This window comes from Thermobia domestica, chromosome 6 (genome assembly GCF_964235325.1).
Source record: "Thermobia domestica chromosome 6, izTheDome1.hap1.1, whole genome shotgun sequence".
Lineage (NCBI taxonomy): Eukaryota > Metazoa > Arthropoda > Insecta > Zygentoma > Lepismatidae > Thermobia > Thermobia domestica.
In genome coordinates, this window is record NC_137459.1 from 186,893,030 (window position 1) to 186,901,916 (window position 8,887).

An 8,887-nucleotide genomic window follows, 5' to 3' on the forward strand; every position below is an offset into this window, starting at 1 on the left:
AGAATATCAAAGGGTCGCGGACATAAGCTCACTGGATATAAGCTCACTACTAATAATATAATTATAAGATAATTCATGCAATAAAGAATACAATAATGATAACTAAATACATTTATAGGTTAACTAATTTAATTGCAAAGGAAAATAAACCTGAAAAATAAAATATTTTAAAAAAGCAACTGAAAAGTGGCAAACAGAAAATATGACAAAAATGAAAACCAGATTTTGAATGTTAATATGAAGTAGATTTTGAATATTTAAAAAATAAATTGAAAACGGATTTGGACAAACAAAAGAGTACTACTTCCTTTTACTGAAGAAAGTAATCCAACCCCCTCCTCTATGCTGAAACTTTCGGTGCAGGAAATTTTGCAGCACAGAAATATTGGTAAAGGAAATTTTTGTGAAAGAGTGTCTTTTTTTTTTTTTTTTTTTACTATGGCTGAAATCAACTCAGAAATATTTCATTTTCCTTTAGAAAGAAATGAAATGAAATCTTTTAAGTTTTACGTCCCACGATTATGCCGGTTAGGCTAAAGAAGACGGATGAATAACGAATGAAATGGTGGAATGAAGAAAGTGGGAGAACCCCGAGGATACCCACGCACAAGGTAGTTGTCCACCACAAGGTTTACTTGGCGGGGGCTGTGATGGTACCCGGGACCCAAGCACCAGAGGTGAAAAATCTACCACTGTACTACCGCTCTCCCCCTTTTTAGCAAAACGTATGATGGGTATGAAGAGGTATTAAAATCTAGACTTTGACTAGTAGTAGGCCTAATTCAGTAGAAAATAGAGCTACTAATGCTATATATCAGTTGTCAGATAGAATAAAATAATAAGGATGTTGCAGGGTTTAATGTGTTAAACGTGAGTTAACTTTGAGGAACTTGTAATAAAATGCTCCAGATATTTAAATCTGGGCTTTGGCTACTTGTAGGCCTACCTTCTCAATAGAAAGTAGGCTATATAACTAACGTCATATAGGAGTTATCAGACATCAGAATAAAATATTAAGAATGTTGCAGAGTTCAAGGCTGTTATTATACTTGCAGACCAATGCTCATCAAATGAATCTCTTTCTTATTTTATTTATTAAGAACAAAACAACGACTTATTAACCAAAAGAAAAACCTTTGTGTTAGTAAATAAGAAAGAGATTTCTTTGAGTGTTAGGCTGCAAACACGACGACAGCACTAAGAAGCAAGGCCTAAGTACATCTGAGTATGATGAATTCGTATTAAAAAAAAATCACAAACCAAAATCATGAATCCCGTTAAGTAAACAGATTCTATTATATAAGTATGCATGCCTAATCATGAAAATATTTTAATGCAGTGATTAATTGTCCGACCTATAAGAAAAATTTGGTTCCAGGGCAAAAATTACGCCTACTGTCGCCCATGCTAAACACATTAAACTTGCAACATCCCTATTTTATTCTGATATCTGATAACTGCTATACAACATTAGTAGCTCTGCTTTCTACTGAATTATTAGGCCTATTTGTAATTGTGGTCAATGTCTAGATTTTAATATCCAGGGTATTTTGTTACAAGTTCCCCAAGGTCTGTCCACGTTTAATACAACGCAACTCCCCAATTTTTTTACGCCTGATAAGTGATATAAGATACTAGCTCCATTTTCCGCTTAAGAAGTAGGCAACGCCTAAATTTCAATACTCGGTGAATTTTATTAAAAGTCCCTCAAGGGAGCTTATGTTTGCTATCGGTGAGCTTTTGTCCGCCCCTGTAATATAAGACTACCGGTGAGCTTATGTCCGACGGGCGGCGGTAATTTTGTCACCGGAAAGTTGGTCACTGGTAATTTTGTCTCCAAAATATTACCATATAGGTATTTTCGTCACCGAAAATTTTGTCACAATTTCATCACCAGTGTATTTTAGAACATAATACAAGTACAATGAATGAATCGAAAAAGCTTTTGAAATTGCTTTCTTTAATTTTCAACTGAAGCAAATCGAAATATAATAATAATAATAATAATAATAATAATATTATTATTATTATTATTATTATTAAATAAATAGTTATATATTTTAGATATCGTATTTGAGATAAGAGATAAAAGCTTCCAGTAATTCTATTACAGAAATACATATCATATAGGAAATTTTGTCACGGTTATTTTTTCACCTTTCTTGATCTAAGTAGAGGCAAAGTAAATGACCTAAACAGCTTACGTTATTTTAATCAAACTTGGAAAACAATTCGGTTGATGTTGAACTCTGCAAAATTTAAGTTTCGGGTATTCGACTCAGGAGCAAGCACCAATACAAGAAAATAATGCCAGTTTCAGCAAACGTTAAAAGCAAAAAACGAGGGGAAATAATGGTTTTATATATCACTATTTACAAATATTAAGTTTCGTCAATATCAAAATTTCAGAACAGAAAATTGCAAACAAATATGGGAAGATATGCCAATCCGTTCATTTTCCCGCAAACTAGACGAAAATTTGCATCGTTCTTGTACCGTTCTCCGAGCCCAAACTCTTGGATCTTCCTCCACGTTAACAGAGTCATGTGAAAAGAGTTATCTTTTTTAGGAGCTATTGAAAGAAAAATGTTATATTTCAACTCTGATTAAACATTGGCAAATTGTTATTGGATATATATGTGAAGAAAACAAATTTATATAAAGGAAGAAAAACATAAATATTTCTAACGTTTCCTTTAAATGGATTCCAGAAAGCTGCTTCTCGATATATCTTATCGTCTTTGCTCTATGAAAATCAATATTGAAACTGGAAGTAGTAGTAAATTTCTACCAGTTCCGGTTTTGATAGAAAGTTATGGGTAGAAATGGTACATTTTCGAGAGTAGGGATGCGCACGAGACGAGTCGAGACAGGAATTCCCTGACAAAATTTGAGTCGAGATACGGCTCTTCCAATAGAGAACTATCATTTTTCGAGTCGAGACATCACTTTTACAGCACTATTTCGAGACGAGACAGCCACAAATCTTGTCTCGTGCGAATCCCTATTCGAGAGACGTTGAATCAATTTCCTAAACCCGCTTGTCGCTAGCTATTATAGTTTTTGATTTATGACCTGTAAGTAGTCGATCTCTATCACTTCCGATTTATATAGAAGATGACGGAGGGGACGGAAAATATTCTTATGACGCTAAATCTATTCCGGAAAATCCTTCTCAATATCTCGTACCGCTTTTGGTCTGATACCTGTCAACAGGCAGAGCCGTTCTATTAGACTTCCGATACTTATGCATAAGATAGTTTGGAAGTATAATAAACCCAGATAGAAGAAATATTATTCATCAATTCTATTTTCGTGCAGTTATGAATATAGAAATTTCAAGAATTCTTTGATATCAGTTATTATGCCCTGAAGAATAACGAGGACCACGGTGGCTCAGTGGTAGAGTGCTCACCTCTGGTGTATGGGGTCCTAGGTTCGATTTCCGCTCACGCCAAGTGAGCTTTGTGGTAGACAAACGCCCTGTGCGTGGGTTTTCTTGGGATTCTCACGTTTCTTTCACTTTCTTCATTACAGCATTTCGTTCATTCTCATCATCACAGTTTCCTTTAGCGTATCCGGTATAACCGTGATACGCAAAATTGAAAGATTTCGTTTCTAAATAATAACCTAATGCATTCTGCAGCGTTCTATTCTTGGCTAATACCCAATAATAGCGTACAGATTGATGATATGCTTGGAGATTGATATGCCATAAAATCGATTATTCGTGAAACAAAAAATGTACCAACTTCTTCCAGCTAGTTACTACAAGCAAGAATGATATCTGCTTCGTTCAGATAATATTCCTAATGAGACGAAACGAGACAAGAAGTAAGGTTTTCTCGTCTTGTTTCCTAAGTTTAATAGGTCTCCTCTCGTCTCCGTTTTTGAATACTTCTTTCGCTCTTGTCTCGAAATTTTATTGCTCCGTTTTGTTAATTTATGTTTAAAAATTTATGTCTTATTTTTTTCTTAATTTCAACTAAAAGTTTTCACAACCGTTCCGCGTCACGATTGTTCCACGAATAGTGTGGTACAAGAACATTTAAACCACATTTATTATTGGAGTAAATTTTGTAATGACTTGGATATTTTAAACGTAGATAAATGCTCTTCATTGCTTTCGTACCATTATTTGTGTTGTACGCATGATGCAAAAACGTAATAATGAAATTATTTCTGGGGGTATTAGACTGATAGCCCCTAAATACGCCACTGATCAAAACATATTTTTCATAATTTTTAGTCCATAAATGCAAGTTACCCTTCATAATTTTACTAAATACGTATGTTCAGTTACATGAGCAAGTTACCCTTCATAATTTTACTAAATACGTATGTTCAGTGCTGTATCTCAGTTACATGAGTTACAAGTTATCAGCCTACATAAATAAGTTCTTCATTTCTGAATTAACAGGTTTTATCCGTACATTTTCCAAAAAGTGGCCACCTCATTCTTGTTCTTTCTCTCTATTTAATTAAATTATATGGTGAGCGTGAAATGTAAAGATCTATTTTCGACGCAAGTGTTAATAAGCCGGGAACTAACTACTTACCTATCTTTCTTTTCCTCTTTTAAAAACTAATAAAATCACTTATGTTCTGTCTTGTCATTTATTTAGAATTATTATTTTCCAAGTGTACAGTGAATATTTTAAATATATTTTTTAAATATTCTATCCAGAAGAAATCACTACTGCAAGGTTTGGTCCCGCGAGATTTTAGATGGCTAAGTTTTATTCCGCGAGGATCTGGCAAGGTTATATTTAGTCCGGCAAGATTTTCTTTATGAGGTTTTGGTCCGCGAGATTTCCGCCAGGCGAGATTGTGGGCCGTAAGATTTTGGTTGCGATGTTTCATCCGCAAATCATCAACAAATCTGTTGTATTGGATGATCAACTACAAAATAGAAGTATGCACGAATGTGGATATATGGACCAATATAGCTTTCTGCGGATATATTTTTATTGATTCCGTGTAATTTGTGATCATTCCACTTTGCGACAAGGCCATTACTTTTCATGTTTCGGCCAAATTTGATTGACAGTTTGATAAGATTCCTCAGCGGAAAATAATAATTCCAGTTTGCGACCAACCGGTAATTGGTTCTTTATATAAATCAGGAGAGTAGAAGTGATACACATTACCAGGTATTTTTCTCTAAAATTATGAAGTGTTATGAATAGAGACCGGATGTTAGGCAAAATGCCTATTCTTTAATATTAAAGATATGATAAAAAAAATCGTTTTAAAGTATATATGGGGGGTTATAGTTTCGATTTAAGCCAATTTTATTTTGCCTATTTCGACCTTTACTGCCTAAATAATTGCTTTAGTGCCTAATGTTGCCTATTCTATACATTTTCTTCAAATTAAGCCTTCATTGGGAAAAAAGTAATTTATATAACTTAAATAATACACACATATATGTGTATATTAGGTGTTTGTGAACACAAGCACGAGGTACGTTGCAATATGTATACAGAGTGAACTTCAAATATATGCTCATACTTCGGGAAGTGATTAGTGATATCAAAAGAACACAAAAAGTCCTCGTGTATTTTATCTAAGTCCGTGCAGTGTACGAGTGACAGAGTGCCAATTTGTAATCTAAAATCGAATCCTGACAATTCGAACGAAACCGAAAGATGTGCGCATACTTCGAGAGGTGATTCGTTACATGAAAAGGAAACAAAATGTCCTCTTAAATGTCACCAGTCACCGCCCGAAATATGTGCACACTTTTGTCTCGTTCCAAATGTCAGGATTGGATTTTGGATTCCAAGTTCGCTCCCTTGTCACTCCTACACGACGTGGAATTCGACATCATGCAAAAGGACTTTTTGTCTTTTGATGTCATGAATCACCTCTTGACGTATGTGGACATCTTTCAGGTTCTCTCAGTATATATGGAATGCATAACAAGCTTCGTTTTTATATACTGTATACAATAAAAGAAGATATTAACAAAGAAGTATGTTTCTATATTCTTCGAACTTTATCTATGACTTGAATCTATTTTTTAATTATATTGAGTATTTATCTTCATTATTTCGAGTTACATTTTAGTGCCTATTTTACTGCCTATTTTTTAAATTTTTAGTGCCTATTTGCCTGCCTATTTTCCAGGTTTTTAGTGCCTAAACATCCGGTCTCTAGTTATGAACTACGGTACGCAGGGAAAACAAGAATAAACGTCTCTTTGTTCAAAAGTGACGCAATTGTAGATTCCTAAGAAGTTTTGTATTCTAATATATATTCTGTAAATCACGTTTTCAGTCAAAATCATGTAAAAAAAAATGTTTACCTTTCGAATACCAATATCTGGTCCAAACGATCTAGACCCTCAAAAGTACCGTAATTGCGGGCTACTTGGACCCATACCAAAAACTCGTTTAAAGTCCCATATGCAATGCAATAATGAGTGAGTTCAGAGTTAGATCCGTTAGATGGGATCATAATGCAGGCGTACACACATTGAAACTAGTTCTGTGGTAGGCTACGATTGAGCAGCATTGGTGAGAAAGGTCGTTGACGAAAAGAGTGTATTTATTGACCGCCAAACTTTTATGTGTGGACACTATTTGCAAGGAAGTGGAACCAATGCTAAGTAAACACATAAGTAGTTATTTATAGGTTAATGAAACTGACATGGTAAACTTTCTCATATGCAATAAGATGTGTGCGTAATTGCATTATTTATGAAGTGTGTACATATGACCTGGAAAACATGGATATTTTGTCCCACCACATCTTTTGTTATCTTTATCCCACCCCATCCTTTGTTACCTTTATCAATGAAAAATAAAGGTCTGTCGTCATGTCACACAAGTAAGGACTTTTCATTGTTTCCTTAAGAGTGGTCTGGAGCTTTGCGAGGATGCCGTGAAAAATGGGATAAATTTAACATAGGATTTTTTCAAGTTTGCATGATATCACGACCTACACTGCTCATTTGGAGAAAATCGTAAAGCAAGTTTATACATTTAACAATATTATGCAAATTTATGAAGTATTCATAAAGTATGTGTGTGTAATTTGCTCAAAATTATTAATATTATTTTTTAATTCCCCATAAGGAAATCAAGATTTACCACTGAACCCGACACCGCTTTTTAGAGAAAGTAATGAGAATTAGCAATTAAGGTGCATACCTTCATAATCTTTGATTCGTCTTTATTCAACCTAAAATTTTCTTATTTCTTATTAATTATTATCTACAGAGAAAATGCTAATTAAATTAAAGAGTGCACATTCTCTTAGTAATTAATGTTTAAAAAGTTCGGCATTTTTCCGTTAGATGACTCTGTTCAAAAATGCAGCAAGAGGAAGCAGGCTTGCGTTCGTCTTCCGTGACCGGCTATTTACAGTTGCTGTCCGATGCCGACACACCGCGGGTGGTGGAGGATGTCACTAAACACAGTATGAGCGGTTATTTATTGCTGGTCGAAGGAAAGTGGGTGAGAGTGACAGACCTGTAGTTGCCACATTTTTCTTTTTGTGTTATTTCTAAAGTTCTTTTTTTTTTAAAAAAAAAAGCGCTGTATTAAAACATAATACCTAAGAATTTTGTATACGAGGAAACGATTGCAAAATTGCTAATATATAAAAAAGTGATCAGTAAGGGATAATAATAATTATCATTATTTACGTATTACGTTTGTCCTACAGACTGCCTAAGTAGGTTTTAAATGAGCATATTTGATTTTTTTTTTTTTTTTAAATAACTACTGAATCCGTAATGATTTAAAGAAACAAGCGATTGGAATTGTGCAGCTCAAAAAATCATGATTATGACAAAAACACAATAACAAATTCACGCAGATGTTCATTTCTAATTTATACTTGAGCAAATTAAGCGTAATTTATTGTTAGTATATATATAGTATTAAATTAGGGTTACCTCCGAGGTGGTAAGTATTTTGTAAACTCGAGATGAGATTAGAAAAATGACAATTCTCGTCTCATTTTCGAGACTAGAATCGAGACGAGAAATAAATTTCACGAGTCTGGCAGGCAACTCTAGTTTATCCCAGTCTTAGTTCTCAAATTTTGTTTATTGATACATGAATCATAGTATAAAAATCATAAATTGATCAAATGATTGTACTAACACAATGTAGAATATTTATCATTTTTTTAAAGATACGCAAGTCATTAAACAATATACTCCAATGTTAAATATGGTTTGAATGTTATATCACTCCCTTCATGAACCTCTCGTTATGCTGAAGGATTCTGATAACTTCTAGATGAAATTAATACAAGTGAATTTTAAAACTACGGAAGACTCCCAAACCATCTGAATACAATACTCAAACTTCGAAGTAGTCGGTTACATCTACAACTGGTTGTAATAGAGGAATAGTATCAAAGAAAGAACCTGTTCATGAGTTCATATTAGATCAATATTTATCTATCTATCTATCTATACCTACATATATGTATAGATAGCGATACAGCATCGAAAACAAGAGAGCATAGATGAAAGGATAAAAATCTGAGGAAAGATACTATCAATTCGCCAATGCATATTTTTGGCAGCCATGAGAAATGTGCAGATTACTTCTACACAAGAAAACAATGTCCAAATGAAAAGTGCATTGTTCCTGAGTTGAAAGAATGTGGGCTACTTGAAAAAACTAATAATGTATTGTGCTGCCAAAATGTCTTGAGCTGTGGCAAAAATGCGAACTAAAGCTCACACCCTGACACACCTACGCGTTGAGCCAATAAGGGCTCAGCAGCTGCTAAGCGAGAGAGCCTTAGCGAAAGAGAGTGGAATTCCTTCAGCCGATAGAAGCGTCTGAAACGGAAGACTGGGTGTCAAGTCAATGTGGTATGTTTATAGTAAGGCAGCTGAGTTTACACAGCAGAAGCCTTA